Source organism: Protopterus annectens, chromosome 8.part1 (genome assembly GCF_019279795.1).
Source record: "Protopterus annectens isolate FY-2018-M chromosome 8.part1, PAN1.0, whole genome shotgun sequence".
NCBI lineage: Eukaryota > Metazoa > Chordata > Ceratodontiformes > Protopteridae > Protopterus > Protopterus annectens.
This window is the reverse complement of record NC_056742.1, coordinates 76642308-76659905: the sequence shown is the minus strand read 5'-3', so window position 1 is coordinate 76659905 and position 17598 is coordinate 76642308.

The following is a 17598-nucleotide window of genomic DNA, read 5'->3' as shown; positions in this document are numbered from 1 at the left end:
TCAGGCCTCTTCAGAACAGACTGCCAGGGATGAATTACCCTGGACTTTCAGCCAAGCGAATATAACCTGCTGTATCAGAAAATGCTAAATTCTAGTCGAGGAAAGGACCGTCTTTCTGTGAATAGCTTCTAACCCTTTAGTGTATACTGGCAGGAATGACCCTTTTTATTGAGTCTTCAAGCCTGTTATGTGTAACATGGCTAAATTCTAGTGGGGAAAAGGACCTTTTTTATCAGAATAGATTCTGCCACTTCTGGTGTACAAAGGCAGGAATGACCTTTTGTTTTTTTTTAGAAAAGAGTTCCACTACATTTTTTTGGTTGAACATAATTTTTGGCCGCTTCAACACAGATTGCCATGGCTGAAGGGCCCAGGACCTTTCAGCCAATGGAATCTAGCCTGCTCTATGTGAAAATGCTAGATTGTAGTGGAGGAAAGGACCATCTTTCTGGGAATAAATTCTATCTCCTCTGGTGTGCAGTTGCAGGAATTACCATTCTTTTTGGAAATACATGACTTACATTTGTTTGGCTGAGCATAATTTTAGGCCTCTTCAGAACAGATTGGCAGCGATGAAGGTCCCTGGTTCTTTCAGCGAAGGGAATATAACCTACTGTATCTAAAAATGCTAAATTCTATTGGAGGATAGGACCATACTTCTGTGAATAGCTTCTAACCCCTTTAATGTGCACTGGCAAGAATGACACTTTTTATCAAGTTCTCTAGTCTGTTATGTGTAACATGGCTAAATTCTAGTTGGGAAAAGGGCCTTTCTTATAGGAATAGATTCTGTCACTTCTGGTATACAAAGGCAGGAATGACCATTTTTCAAGAAAGAGCTGTACTCATTCTTTTGGTTTAGCATATTTTCCAGCCTCTTCAACACAGATTGCCATGGCTGAAGGACCCATGGCCTTTCAGCCAATGTAGTCATGTGAAAATGCTAGATCCTAGTGAAGGAATGGGCCGTCTTTCTGTGAATACATTCTAGCCACTTTACTGTACAGTGGCAGATATAACTTTTTTATTGACTCTTCTATCCTGTTCTCTACCATATGGCTACAGTCTAGTCGAGAAAATTACCAGTTTTAATGGAATATACTCTATCACATCTGGTGTACACATGAGCAATGAACCATCGTGATTTATGAAAGACCTGTACTACATTCCTGTGGTTCAGCATAATTTCAGGTCCCTTACACACAGATTGCCACTGCTGAAGGACAAGATCCTTTCAGCCAAGGGAATCTAGCCTGCTCTATGTGAAAATGTAAGATTCTAGTGGAGGAAAGGACTGTGTACAGGGGGAGATATGACCCTTTTCATCTTCTCCTCTAGCCTGTTCTCTACAACATGGCTGAATTCTATTGGGGAAAAGGACCAGATGACTAATTCATCTTGATTTCCTGAATTTGTCAGTTATATGTAGACAGAGATGTAATTGTCTGTGAACGTCCAAGTAATGTAAAATGTATTTGTCTTTGCTGGAGAAATGTGGGAAGAATGGAATGTTAATAGATTCATTACTGTTGGATCTTGACACAACTTTGGAAGAAAAGATGGACTGGTTCGTAAAGATACCCTATCAATATGAATAATGAAGTAAGGAGGGTCAGAAGATAAGGCTTGCAGTTTTGAAGTTCTCCTAGCTGAAGTAATGGGTACTACAAATATCAAACTGATGTTGTCAATTTTCATTCTGCCATTCACTCTTGGGTTTGGCCATTATTATACCTTGTGACCACCAAACAACTCTCAACTCCTCCCTTACTTATAATGCACCAACCCCTAACATACCCCAGGTCTCATTTGCCACTTTTCAAATAACATGTGTTCACAATTTCAACTCTTGAGCTGTTCTGTAGAATCTTTTTTATACATTTTATTTACTTAGATATTTCCTCCCTTTCTCTTTTATGATAGCTGCAATTCTCATTACCATAGTTGCTATTTTCCTGCCTTTTATATAAGCTACACATTCTGTGTAACTTTATTACCATTTAAGTTGTGTACTTATCGTAACATTCCATCTGTGTTGGCCATCTTCATTTGTCCTTGACACTTGAATTCAGTTCCAAACCTTGGAACCAACATAGCTGTTACTACAGCTCATGAACATCAAAAAACTCTCCAGCCAGATCCTACCCATGATGCTCCTCTTTAAGTTACCTCAGTTCGAGTTTGGAGACAGAAAACAGAAAGATAGCATAATTCTGAAATACCTTTAATGACACCATATCTGGTGTCATTTACAAATAAATGCACAGTTAGGACCATAAGTCTTCCCACCAAGAAATCTGAATGGAAGGGGGAAGAAGGGTGGTGATGTCAAGGATAAATGAATACTGAATGTTATGGTAAGTACATAACTTCTTTATCTGACATTGTCAATCTTCATTTTATCCTTGACACTTTGGACAGAGATGCCAGCTACCATACATCTTGGATGGGCTCATGGGATGATATTCCTGAGCACCATAGAACCAAATAACGCTCTTCCCACTACAGACTAGGTCCAATTTGTAATGAGTGATAAAGGTATGTGGCATAGCCCAAGTTGACACTGCACAAATATAATCCATTTATGCCCTAGAAAGGAAAACTGCTGAAGCAGCTACAGCTCTACTGGAATGCACCCTAACAGGACCAGGTAATTCAACTTTTCTCTTGTATATGAAGGAAATACATTTTTTCAGCTACTTTGCTAAAGTAACTTTGGTGACTGGTTTGCTCATTCTAGCAGGTGCAAATGACACAAACAATTGATCATACTTTCTTATATCTTTTGTTCTATGAAGAGAGAAATGCAGTTGTCTATTAACATCTAATTAATATAAACTGTATTCACCTTTGTTTGAGAAATTGGGAAAAACAGGTAAATGGATCATCTGATTGATATTTGTTTCTGACACCAACTTTGGTAAAAAGGAAGGTTTTTGTTCTTAAGGAAACCCTGCCTTTTTGAAATATCAGGTAATGTGCCTTGCAAGACAAGGCTTGGACTTCTGAAATTCTTCTGGCTGAAGTAACCGCTACTAGAGAAACAGTTTTCCAACTTAGAAATTTTAAGTTACAATCAGCAGCAGGCTCAAAAGGGGAATGAAACATTGACTGTAATACCATATTCAAATCCCAATGTGTCGATGAATCCTTATAGTGGATTTAACATCAAGGTAACTCTTAAGAACACTTTGCAGAGTTTATGAGCTATTAGGGAATTCTCTTCAAATCCATTATGAAAGGTTGAAATAGCCACCAGTTGTACCCTGATAGTAGAGCTAGAGGCTCCTGCTTCAAAGAGCAAAGCTAAAAATTGTAAAACATTATCAATAGGAGTGGAAAAGAGGTCAATGTTATTATCACAAGCCCAGAAATATTTTTTTCCCATTTGCTGCTGTACAGCTTTCTGGTAGAGGGCTTATGGGATGCTAAAAGGATGCAATGAACTGGGAAAGAAAGTTTACTACACCTGGCATTCAATGGAACTGTAGATGCCAAGCTGTGAGCTTGAGATTTTGGAGCTTGGAGTGAATCAATCCCTCTGCATGGGATAGGGCATCTGGATCTGGGTCCAGAGTCCATGGTCACTGAATCAGACAAGGCCAAACAAAGGGGAAGCAAATCTGCCAAAACCAGAAGGGAGCAATGAGGTTTACCCTGCTCTTAAACCTGATTGATCTCTTTAGGAATTGAGGAATTAATGATAATGGGGAAAAGCATATAGAAGACCAAAGGGCCAATTGTGCATTAGAGTGTCTCTGATGGACTCCACTTTAGGAGGGACAGTTGTTGTTCAGGGGTGACGCAAACAAGTCAGAGCAATGATGGCCCCAGTGATGAAAAATCTTTTTCATCACTTTGGGATTGAGAGACCACTCATGAGTCAGGAGAATGCACCTACTCAGTACACCCACTACCACATTTGAACTCCATGGAATATGCATCACTATAAAACAGTAGTTGGAAGAGATCACCTACTGCCACATTCTGAGAGCATCTTTTTTTTTTCACTCAACTGTTTTTTCTTTTCAAATAATAATTTGTAGATCAATCACATAGTATTATATGTTTTAATCCAATTAAATAACTATATACAATATTTACATTAAGCCTGACAAAAGTGAAAGAAATTAAAACAAATAAAAACAAAGTTAATAAATTCAAATATACAAAAATGAGAGAAAGACAGAATCCAATTATATAGTGTCAATCAATTGCAAAACTTTTCTCCAAGGGTTATTAACTAATGGCTTAGTATACATTCTGAGTTCTTTGATTTTAAGAGAATTTACAGAGAATTTTTTTGATAAGCAATTTTCAATTGTTAGTATAATAGAATGCAACAATTTCCAATTAGAGAAGTAATTGGAATTTATCCAGTCTGAGACAGTTTTAAGTATGAAAGCCTTTATGTAAGATTCAATATCCAGAACATTTAGTCCTTTTTGTTCCCATGGTCTAATGTGATGTGAGAAAGCCACTCTATTTATTTTAGGAAACCACATAAATTTTAATAATAGTGTGTTTATTTGCTTAAGAAGATTATTTTTGGGAAGCATCAGAATAGGTTGAGCTGTGAAGAGTTACCGAATAGCTGGGTAACTACAGCAGAGCTAGTAAGAGAGATGGCTAGAAGGGTGCTTGGTGTGACATCTGGAAAGAGGAAGGAGGACAAGGAGACCTAGTGGTGGAATGAAGAAGTACAGGAGAGTATACAGAGAAAGAGGTTGGTGAAGAAGAAGTGGGATTGTCAAAGAGATGAAGAAAGTAGACAAGAGTATAAGGAGATGAGGTGCATGGCAAAGAGAGAGGTGGCTAAGGATAAGGCGTATGAAGAATTGTATAAAAGGTTGGACACTAAGGAGGGAGAAAAGGACCTGTACCAATTGGCTAGACAGAGGGACCGAGCTAGTAAAGATGTGCAGCAGGTAAGGGTGATAAAGGATAATGAGGGAAACGTACTCACAAGCGAGGAGAGTGTTTTGAGCAGATGGAAAGAGTACTTTGAGGGGTTGATGAATGAAGAGAATGAGAGGGAGAGAAGGTTGGATGATGTGCGGATAGTGAATCATGAAGTGCAGTGAATTAGCAAGGAGGAAGTAAGGATAGCTATGAAGAGGATGAAGAATGGAAAGGCTGTTGGTCCAGATGACATACCTGTGGAAGCATGGATGTGTTTAGGTGAAATGGCAGTGGAGTTTTTAACTAGATTGTTTAATGAAATCTTGGAAAGTGAGAAGATGCCTGAGGAATGGAGAAAAAGTATTTTGGTACCGATTTTTAAGAATAAGGGTGATGTGCAGAGCTGTAGTAACTACAGAGGGATTAAACTGATTAGTCGCAGCATGAAGTTATGGGAAAGAGTAGTGGAAGCTAGGTTTAGAAGGGAGGTGATAATTAGTGATCAGCAGTATGGTTTCATGCCAGGAAAGAGCACTACAGATGTGATGTTTGCTCTGAGAGTGTTGATGGAGAAGTACAGAGAGGGTCAGAAGGGGTTGCATTGTGTCTTTGTGGATTTAGAGGAAGCATATGACAGGGTGCCTAGAGAGGAGTTGTGGTATTGTTTGAGGAAGTTGGGAGTGTCAGAGAAGTATGTAAGAGTGGTACAAGATATGTACGAGGGTAGTGTGACAGCGGTGAGGTCTGCGGTGGGAGTGACGGATGCGTTTAAGGTGGAGGTGGGATTACATCAAGGATCAGCTCTGAGCCCTTTCTTATTTGCAATGGTGATGGACAGGTTGACAGACGAGATCAGACAGGAGTCCCCGTGGACTATGATGTTTGCAGATGACATTGTGATCTGTAGTGAGAGTAGGGAACAGGTGGAAGAGACCCTGGAGAGTTGGAGATATGCTCTAGAGAGAAGAGGAATGAAGGTCAGCAGGACTAAGACAGAATATATGTGTGTGAATGAGAGGAAGGATAGAGGAATGGTGAGGATGCAGGGAGTAGAGGTGGTGAAGGTGAATGAGTTTAAGTACTTGGGATCAACAGTTCAGAGTAATGGTGAGTGTGGAAGAGAGGTGAAGAAGAGAGTACAGGCAGGATGGAGTGGGTGGAGAAGAGTGTCAGGAGTAATTTGTGACAGACAAGTACCAGTAAGAGTGAAAGGGAAGGTCTACAAGAGGGTAGTGAGACCAGCTATGTTATATGGGTTGGAGACAGTGGCATTGACAAAAAGGCAGGAGTCAGAGCTTGATGTGGCAGAGCTGAAGATGTTAAGATTTGCACTGGGTGTGACAAGGATGGACAGGATTAGGAATAAGTATATTAGAGGGTCAGCCTAGGTTGGAAGGATTGGAGACAAAGCCAGAGAGGCAAGATTACATTGGTGTGGACATGTGCTGAGGAGGGATGCAGAGTATATTGGGAAAAAGATGCAAAGAATGAAGCTGCCAGGTAACAGGAAAAGAGGAAGGCCTAAGATAAGGTTTATAGATGTGGTGAGAGAGGATATGCAGGTGGCTGGTGTGACAGAGCAAGATGCAGAGGACAGGAGGAAATGGAAACAGTTGATCTGCTGTGGCGACCCCTAACGGGAGCAGCCGAAAGAAGAAGAAGATCAGAATAGGTTGAGCTACATATAGGATCTTAGGAAGTAAAACCATTTTTATAAACTATAACTTATCCCCAAAGGTGAAAATTATTTTATTCATTCTGAGAGCATCTTGACAAAAGGGTAAGACTTGGTTCCTCCCTACTTGATGTACCAAACCATTGACATATTGTCTATTTGTATTGCAATAGTCCCAAAGGGGAGAATGGTTTGAAAGGCTTACAATGCTAACAGTACTGCTCTCAACGTTTGGACACTGATATGCAAGTTGGCCTCATGGGGAACCAAGTGCCTTGGATGGCCTTGCCCAGATAATGCCCCACACCCCATCTGGGAGGTGTCCGTGGTCACTGGCTTGGGGTTGAGAAGGAATAAAGGGACAGCCCAAAATAATTTCCTCTGAGTGGCACCACCAAGCTAGGTCTTTCTTGCAATGGCTGTTAATAAAAACCTGATCTGACCTTAGTTGATTCAAAATGGACCACTGAGATGCTAGAAGCTACTGTAAAAATCTCATGTGGAATCTTGCTAGGGGCAATAAAGCTATGGCTGCTGCTATTGAACCTAAGCCTTGTAAAACAAGTCATGTGGGAACTCTGTTGTTCTTGACAGTTTTCCTTATTGGGCTTTGATTTTCAATAGTCTCTGTGGAGGAAGGGAGGCTATGCAAGTGTTGCTGTTCCATACTGCTCCTATGAACTCTAATGTCCGAGTCAGATTCAGATAAGATTATTCATAGTTGATCATAATCCCTAGGGTGGAGCAAAACCAGAGAATGTAGCTCCTTGCTTGTTCTGTATGATGCCTGGTGAGAGGGGTAAGGAGCCAGTCGTCTAAGTATGGATACACCCGTAATCCTTGCAGTCTCAAGTGAGCAAGTACTACTGCCATACATGCGGTGAACACCCTTGGGGCTGTGGTGAGACTAAAAGAAAGAGCTCTAAACTGAAAATTACTGTCTCCTGGATGGAAGTGAAGATATCTTCTGGAGCGCTTGCTCATTTTTATGTGTTAATATGCATTCTGGAGATGTATCGAGCACATCCAGTCCTCTTTCCCTAGAAATGGGAGGATAGACTGAACCGTGTTAATTTGGAAGTTGTCTGTTGAATGCAGTTGTTCAAAATGCTTAGATGCAAAAGTGGTCTCCAGTTCCCTGTCTTTTCTGTCACTAAAAAGAATCTTGAGTAAATCCTGGATTTTATCTGGTCTGGCAGGACCTCTTGGATGACTCTTTTTTTTTTCTAGCAGTTTTTGAAGCTGTAAAACTACACTGGTTCCCTCTGACTGGATGGAATGTTGGGGAACTTTTTGCAATTGCAGGGAGTGGAAGAGAAGGGTACAGTGTATCCTCTGGTTATAATCCTTTGCGCCCAAACATCCAAAGTTATCTGATGCCAGGCTTGTTGGTGCAAGGATAAACGCCCCATGACTGCCTCAGAAGGCAGCAGTCGGGCCTCCCTTCAGAAGTGCTGATAGGATTTACCAGTAAAGGAGTCCCTGGAACCCTGCCTGGTCTTGTGGGCCTCCTCCACCACGTGGACAGTATCTTCCATTAAAGCTTCCCTCTTTTCCCCAGGGAAGCCGCTCCCCCACGTGTCCTGGAAAGGTCCTTAGGATTTCTTAAACTACATTTTTCCACTGTTCTGATTCATAGAATAGGATAATTGAGGAGTAGAAAAGCCTACACCTACAGCAGTAAGGGTCTTTCCATCCTTCTCACACCTGGACAAGGTCTCTCATACTTTAGGGCCAAAAAGGAATGAACCGTCAAAGGGGGCATTGATGAATAAATACTTGAATGGCTCAGCAAAATCATATAAGCATATCCAGGCATGTCTCCTTATGGCTACGCTTGAACCCGCTGCCCTGGTCAGCTGTTTGGCTGCATGTGCTATTAGCCTCATGAACGAATTTGTAATAGACTCTAGGGTGACCAACTGGAAAGCAGCATTATATTGAACTCAAAAAGAGAGCGCTGGAGTAAAAGCTAAACTCGAGCGAGGTATATGCAATTTGTTTATTAAGTCCACACAGTGCAGCTGAAATACTACATACTACATGATGTGTTTCAGCTGCACTGTTTGGACTTAATAAACTAATTGCATATACCTCGTTCGAGTTTAGCTTTTACTCCAGCACTCTCTTTTTGAATTATTGGTTACTTTTGAGTGCCTATCCACATCGTTTTTGTTTCATTTGTATTATATTGGACTCCAACAGACATGGCTCCTGCCAGGGTATCTGATATATCCTTAACCAGATACCTTTGAAATCTGCTGAAGTGTGCCATAAAGTTTAACGACCATAATGCAAAAGTCAATAAAGCATAGATCTGCCTTCCAAATCTAGCCAACATCCTAGACTCTCTATTAAGAGGATGGATAGTGGAACTCTCCTCTGCCACTTCTTTTTTGTAGCTGCCGATACCACCATGGCATCTAACAACAATCCCTCTGCCCAGAACTGGTTGTTCTTGGGAACAGTTAAGATTTTGTCTGGACTCTTGGAGATGGGTTCTATGGAATCAGGAGCCTTCCTTGTCTATTGCGAGACCATCTTAATGAGCTCATCAGTGGGTGTAGTTACTCAACAGGTAGGTGGTTGAGTGCTGAAAGCTTGCAAGTACACTAATTTATATGAGGAGGTTTGTTGGGATGTCCAGACACCCCTCTCCTTTAGGATTTCAAGAATTAAATGTCCTCCAGGGGTGACTGTGGGGAACTCTCCCCTTAATCATAATCTGTTTCCTCTGTGAAAGATTCCTGTGGGAATCCAAGTGTTTCCTCTTATACTTCATCTTCTGAAGAACCTCCTCACTGAGACAATTTGGGGAGGTATCACAATGGGACATCCCTTGCAGCTTCAGCTCCTGCTGTCCAGGTGTTAAGATTGGCTGGGGCTCTGGATGAGGGAAAGGACTGGGGAGCTGCTCTGAAAGGGAAGGGGTGACTATGCCCACAGAGTACAAGGCCCTATCCATGACCTGGAAAGCTGATCCCCCCAAAGAGGAAGGAAGACAGACACAGAGAAGGACTGCCTTAGCACTGTGGTTCCACCCTGCTCTGAAGAAACTGCCCCAAGGCCAAAGCCAGTGTCAAGCTAATATGTGCTGAGGCCCCAAGGTGCAGAGATGGCTCTGAAAAAACTGGACTGGAATCCTGCCCCCCAGAAACAACAGCATACTTATGACTCAAGAGGTCTCCAGAATCCCAAGGTGCCAAAGAACCCAGGGGCAAATCGGTGTCAGAGATAGGAATCTTACTGGCACTGAAACAGTCAGCACAGGGAAGGTTATAGCTGGAATATCTAAAGCCTCATTGGAGGTCGGAGGAGGAGCAGAAGTAGGGATCAAGGAAGAAAGTGTTCTAGCACCTGAAGGAGCTGAAACCAGGCACATGCCTGGAATCCCTCTTGCCAGGAGGAGCTGAATCACCAATCTCAACACAATCAGCTCTGTCAGGTTGGTGGAGCAAACAGACTGGGTTGAGGGACATTTTTTCTTTCCAAAAATGGACTAGGTAGCCTGTCTGAGAAAGGGTCTACTGATGGTGAATATCTGGTCTTAGGCCAGTCTAAAAAGGAGCATTCAGTTGGTGCCAAAGCCAATGGAGCTGAAACAGAAGACAGCACTGAAATAACAGATCCTGTTTCTAATGCCTGTGCCAATAACTTCAACATCGGAAGAGAAGAAATTATCTGTGCTGAAGTCAGTACCGAAGTATCCTTTTAGGCCCCAGTCTGTTCCGCAGAGCTGCAGGTAACCGAGGGCTTAAGTATCTTAGCTGTTGGTGCCAGTGGAGATGTTAGCACCGAATTACTCCACTTTTTTGATTTTTCTGTCCTTGAAAAAGAGGAAGATGATGAAGGGGAAGACACATCTCTCTCTTGCTTTTCTTTTCAGATCCTGAAATGGCTTCCTCCAGGGCAGATTTTAACATGTCTTTTAAAATCAATTTATTCTTCCTCTCTACCAGGGTCTGGTAACTAAAGCTGTGACAAATGGAACATTCCTCCTGTAAATGCATTGGACCCAGGGAATAGACACATAGAGAATGCCCATCGTAGTTGGGCATTTTTCTTTCACACTTTTGGCAATTCTTAAAACCTGAACTGCCTTTACCTTGACAAGTAGAAAACGGCTTCTACAACCAACAGTCAACATGCACAGTACCACACTATACTAACAGGGATAGGAAGGATATAATGTAAAGTATCAATACAGATCTATTTTATATAGACGCATTTGAGTAAAGGAAGAGGGTAGGCTATAGTGAAGAAACAGTAGGAAAAAAGTGAAGTATTATACTCACAGAAATAGATATGCAGGAAAAATACAGACATTGTTAACCAAAAACTCAACATCTCTAGGTGACGCGTCTGTCACAGGAAGTGATAAATGAGATCTGGGGTAATATAGAGAGAGCAGCATCATAGGTAGTATCTGGCTCAAGATTTTTTTGGTGTTCATGAACTGTAGTAATGGCTAAGTCGGTTCCGACGTTCCGAACTGAACCCAAGTGTCCAGGATAAAATGAAGATTGACAACATCAGATTACAAGTTTTCTTTTCTCTCCTTCTCTGTAAAATTCTTTACAGCACTCATAATGTCAGATAAAATGTCATTTGGGGTTCAAAATATGTGTGCGCAAGTTGCCTTTATCAGATAAAATTCTAATTCTCGGACTATTATTGACCGTTAAAATAAACTCATTCTGAAAGGGTTGCTTTCAACACCCTTTACTGAGGGCATTTCTGGACCTCCACCCCCAAATCAAACACTAAGGAGTCTGTTTTAAAATCTCCTAAACTGTTAGGGTCTTCAACTTCTTCTTCTTTGTTTGGAGCCTCCTAAGAAAAAGCAGAATTTAGATCCAAAGACTTCCACAACAATTTAGGTGTGAGATCCCACAGCCCCTTCTTCGACTCTGAGTACCTTGGGATTGGCATCTTTACCAAGCACTACATACTCTCCCACTGTAGACCCAGTACTGTCTACAGTTCAATCTCCATTTCTGAATTTCTGACAATCAAAATCCCTTCCTTGGCATCCTCTCAGTCTTCCAGAAATCTAAGTGTAGCTGATGTGGACAGGAAGATGATGATATTTCTCACCATGCAGATTCATATGGGAGTTATCCTGGATCCCACCACCATGGTTAAGGATGTCCAGCCTTCTGTTCACTCCACCAATAATAACTCCTTCTCTGATCCAACCCATCCTTTCACAGCCCCAGGATCCCAGTCTTCTGGGTCCAGCTGGTTGGGATCTGAGGATGGCTTTATCTGTGGATCCAAAGATATCTCTGCCTGCACCAGCTCAAACAAAGGAGGTAGTGTGGCTGAGTGGTCTAAGACACTGTATTAAGTCTACAGTCTCTCTGGAGAAGTGGGTTCACATCCCACCACTGGTAAGATAACATTGTGAGATGTCTTTGGAGCCAGATGACTCTTGGAGCTGGAGCACTCCTGCTGGATCTATGGTGTTGGAGTTGACTCTGAAGTTTTCAAAGCCTTCTATACCTCTTGGAGCTTTGCCACTGGACAGCTAGGCTCCCACTTCTGCCTTGGGTAGGCCAGAGGCCTAGCTTCTTGACTCTGTTGTCTTCCTTTCGAGTGGTGAAGAGGGTTTTCTCTGCTTTAGCAGAGCAGTGGAATCCTAACCCCCTCAGATATTCTTTCTGGATCCCAGATGTCCCTGCACCTTGAGTGACATCATTTTACACCACAGGGACAGTCAGTCCACCCAGCAGGGTTTCACTGTCTCTTCTGATACTTCACTGGAGCATCCCTTTGAAAAAGTCCCTAGGAAGAAAAAGTACAAAAGTAGGCACGTGGGCTCCCCTTAGGAGTCAGTCACCAAAGATTCTGATTTCAATGAAGGGGAAGAGTTCCCACCATCAGCTCCTGAACACATTTCATTTGTAGACATTCTTAAAATCCTTGACCAGAATGGTAGTTGGTACTGTGCCAACAGGAGTCAGTATTCCTGGAGGACTTTGGCGCTGGCCCGTCTATCTCCTGGATTAGTCACCCGACAATGAGCTGATTAACTTGACCTGTAGGCAGGTGTGGCAGGAAACTGACTCATTTGAGCAAATCCCCAAGAGACCATTCCAGATTCTGCCTCCACTGGTAGGTAGGGAATTCTGTAGTAAAGACGTGCCTGTACATGCTATGCTTATGGTGGCAGCCACCAAGAAGGGACCTGTTGAGCAGATTTCCTCTGTCCATCACCTCTAAATGAAGTCCAGGGCATTGGACAGATTTGGGAAGCATGTGTATGGTTCAGTGAGCTTTGCCCTTTGGTTGCTGAAGTATTTGACACACTTTACAGGACTACAAATGCACTTGATCAAGGAATTTCAAAATCCCTTGCCTGGACCACTACTGCTGAGGCTCAACTTTCTGTGGCTTCACAGTTGGCTACTCTTCACTCTGGTTCTAATTTGGCCATGGGGCTTCTGTCGCATACACCTGAAGGTGCTTCAAAGGCAGCAGGTTCACGCATTCTATCAGGAGGCAAGCTTGGATGTGCTTCTGTGATTTTGCAGAGCCCTTCAAGTCTTCCATCATCTGTGCTGTGATGCCCCTCTTCTGGGCCAGAGACCAAGGAGTCTCAATGCTCTCTACCGACACTAATGTGGGCATGTGCACTTTGGGAAAGATAGATACACACAGTATTTACAGATGCAGACCTCTCTGCATCAAGCACGATTTCCCTTAAGAGGTAACAGGGTACACAGTCAGCCCGGGGTCTGGAACTCTTATTATCTGTCTCCCTCCAACACCCCAGTAAGGCTCCCCACTAGCACAGAAACAGGGTCAAGTTCTCAGACAAGTAACCAAGCCAAGTCCTCCAGCACCCTCCCTGTGAAACTAGTGCTCCATGCCCCTGATCCATGTAGCTGACACACACAAACTTTGAGATTTGTTTTTTCACACACACATACACACCAGGGAAAGGCTGGCATAGATCACTATCAGTGCTCCCTTGGTACCCTGACCATAAGGTAGTTAAATCCACTGCCACCAGTCAGCTCTTAATCAGCTACTGTAAGGGCCTTACAAAGGGTATGCAATTAATACTGTGCAAAATATTACTAATACAAATAGAGGTAGTTAGGCAATAACAGTCAAGGCTTTCAGAGATGGCCCACATGGTGACACTAATCAAGTAAGTACAGGTACTCTCAAAAATTAAATACTTTTCTAAAAGAACAGGCACAATAAAAATATATTTAATAATAATGATAATAATAATACAGATACATAAAAATTATGAAACATATATCCACAATAGATAGTACAGAGATCTCTTCACAGGGAATATTAAAATAATAAAAGAAAAACACTAATCTGAACTAATAACTTGCTGTATTCTTAGCAGTTCTCATGAGATACTGTTCCCTGTTTGTACTTAGTAGAGCAAGGCAGATCCTGGGTGTCAGCTCCACAAGCACAAAAAGGACAAATAGAATAATATCAGAGATCAAATAGCTGAATATATATATATTTTTTCTTCAGTAAGACATTCCCCCACATCTGGTCACCTGACCTCAGATTCTCACAAATATTTCTCTCTGAAATGCAGCGCAGGATGAAGTCCTGCTACTCTGATGCAGCTGCTGGAAAGTCAATACACATTCACAGAGCAAAAGGCTAGAGATACCATCTCCATTTCTTTTCAGAACAAAGGGATAATATTTTAATTACTTAATGGCTCACTGGCATTTCCTTGGTATGTCTTAAACCCATAAAAACAAGAAAATTAGCTGTTTAACTCATTTTTTTCCAGACACCTCTATTAACATACATGCATGCAGTCTGAAATGTATTTCCCTACTTTGTCCAGCAGGACCCACTGTAGATACAATATCTTATCACAAACAATTTTACAAATACATTTGAGATAAAAATCACCTATGAAAGTCAGTTTGTTATTCAAGTGACATACAGTTCTAATACATTTTCTATAAAACAAATCCAGAGACTTTTTTTCTTTTTACAAATGGCATAGAACTCTTTATACAAATGACATATAGTTCTTAATCAAACTTCAGCTGGTTACACTGGCATAAGTTATACTTTGCAGTTCTTCACAAATGTACTTTTTCATGGCAGTGTGAGAAATATGGAAACACCCTTTGTGCAGTGGATGCCCATTTTTCAAACCGTCAAAGATCCTTTTCTAGGAATCAACAAGTTGATCAAAATATGTGGTTCAGGAAGTCCCATGATGCTTTCTAAGAGTTACTTACAGATAGTTACCCCAGGAGCAGAGGGGGAACTCAAATGGGTGATGATTCCCATATATCAGTGGATGACCACAGAATCAAGACTCCAGAAATTCTTCCTATAATAGACCCTATAAGTGCATTTGAAAGGAGACATGATTGTCACTCTCTGGAGGCAATTGGGGGTTGAATATACTTGCACCACAGAGCCTGGCTAGAGATAACACAACAGACATGGATGCAGAAGATTATTTTCAGAGATTATATCATTCCATTTGCCCTACCTCCTGCACCTGTCTGCACAATTCTCGGTGTTCCACCCAGTCAGAGGAAAGCAATAGCACTAGCAATACAAAAGCTGGTAGAAAAAAGAGCCATTCCAGAGGTCCTACCTGACCACAACAAATCTGGGCCTTACTCAAGATTCTTTTTAGTGCCAAAGAAAAAAAGGTACTGGAGACCAATTTTGGAGCGCAGTGACTTGAAAAACTCAGTTTGATACACAACATTTCTGATGGTCACAGTTCAGTCCATTCTGCCCTTTTTGAGCAAGGATGATTGGATGTGCTCAAGAGACCTTCAGGATGCATATTATCACATAAGAATGAACAGACAATCCAGAAGGTATTTACGATTTCAGCTGGGAGCCAGTCATCACTACAGAGCACTGCCTTTTGGCCTCTCCATAGCCCCCAGAGTTTTGTCAAGTGCATGGCAGTGGTAGCAGATCACTTGAGACTGCAAGGATTCCAAGTGTTTCAATACTTAGACAACTGGCTCATTACCACCTTGACCAGGCAGGTACTAGTAAGAGAATGAAATTATGTACTCCAGACCTGTTCTCATCTGGAGAAATCCTTACATTTCAACAAATCTCAGTTACAACCAACTCACATAGGATTCATACTGGTGGTGTTCAGCACAATAGCAGTGACAGCTCCTCTTCCTCTATCAAGAGTACAAGCTGTCAGATTCCAGGTCAGGAAAATAGTTCACAGTACCAAACTTTCATCCCAATTGTTTCTTCAAGTCTTGAGGTCAATGTCAGGTGCCATAATTTTCACTCATGTAGCAAGATTTCTTATAAAAATTCTTCAATGGATGATAGAAAGATAATTGTCGATTCTTTATCATTGAATGTCAGCACAAATAAGAATCACTCAGGCATGCAAGAAATACCTTTGTTGATGGATTCCATTACATTAGGTTCATCATGTCCGTCCTTTCATTGTCCATCAACCCAAGGCCATTGGGATCACGGACGCAGCCCTGATGAGTTGGGAGTGGCACTTCCTGGAGAAGACAGTCCAAGACACTTGGTCCCCTGAGGAGGCCAATGTGCATATCACTGTCCTGGAAATGAGAGGAGTGCTCTTAGCACTGCAGGCCTTCCAAGACTCTCTCCATTCCAGGACAATTGTGATTGAAACAGACAGTGTGTCACCAGTTTGGTACATTAACAAATAAGGAGGAACCAGGTCTTAGCCCTGTATTGAGAAGCCCTATGAGTGTGGCAAAGGGTGATCTCATCCAACTGCTTTGTCATAGCAATGCACATTCCAGAGGAGTCCAACATGACAGGAGACAAATTTAACAGGTCCATTCTACTACCTCATGAGCAGTTTCTCAACATTTCTGTGACAGAAATTATTTTCTGCTGATGGGGCCAGCCTTGCTGTGATTTTTTTGCTTCTCCCCTAAACAGGGGCAGCATCGTCTTTGCCCTGAGCCCCCCCAGGGGAATTACTGACAGAACTTCTACTCCATGGTTGGCACCTTGGTCTCCTGCTTGTTTATCACTCACTCACTTGATCTGCAAATTTCTGCAGAAAGCTGCCAGGATGAAGAGCAAAGTGATCCTCATTGCACCTTACTGGCCTCGAAAGATTTGGCTCCCCTTCCTTTGGCATCATCTACTTTAACCACCTTGGACTCTGCATCCAATTCCAGACCTCCTGTCTCACCCAACAGGCATGATTCACCCAGATATTTCAAACCTAAAGCTAACAGTCTGCTTTTTCCAGTTCTGTTAATAGCCATACAACTGATGCTGTCTTCCCCTGCCCATCACATACTTTTATCTCCCCATAAGGCCTCTACAAGAACATGGTTCAGAAGTACATGGAAAATATATTTTTTTTTTGGGGGGGGGCACAGCAGAAACACACGGACCCCTTCTCAGCTCCTATATAGAGTGTTCTTGAATTTTTGGCAAAATTTTTTAATGAGGGGCCTATCTCTTCAATGATTAGAGTTCAATTTGTACCAGTCTCTAATTTTCCAATTGGATTTGAGAATTCCTCCCTGCCTTCACCTAAGCTGTGAAAAACTTTTTTGCGAGCTATCTTCCTTCTCAGACCTCTGTATAAAGACCCTACTATAACTTGGGATTTACATTTTATACTGCAGACCTTCATGCATTCCCGCTTTGAGCCAGAATCTAAATGTGATCTTAATTTCCTGACCTAGAAGCTATCTTTCTAGAGGCTATTACCTTGGCTAAGAGAATTTCAGAACTTCAAACTTTTTCCTTTAAACCTCCCTATTTGAATTTTCATAAGGCTAGAGTTACATATCATACCAATGTTTCTTTCTTTCCTAAGGTGGTGTCAGAATCTAACATTAACCAGTCCATTAATCTGCCAATCTTCTTTCATAAAATTGAAAACAAGGGTGAATATATGCTATTCCAACATTAACCAGTCCATTAATCTGCCAATCTGCTTTCTTAAATTTGAAAACAATTTTATATTTATTGGACATCTACAGATACATTTTTTCATGAATGAAAAATTTTAGAAA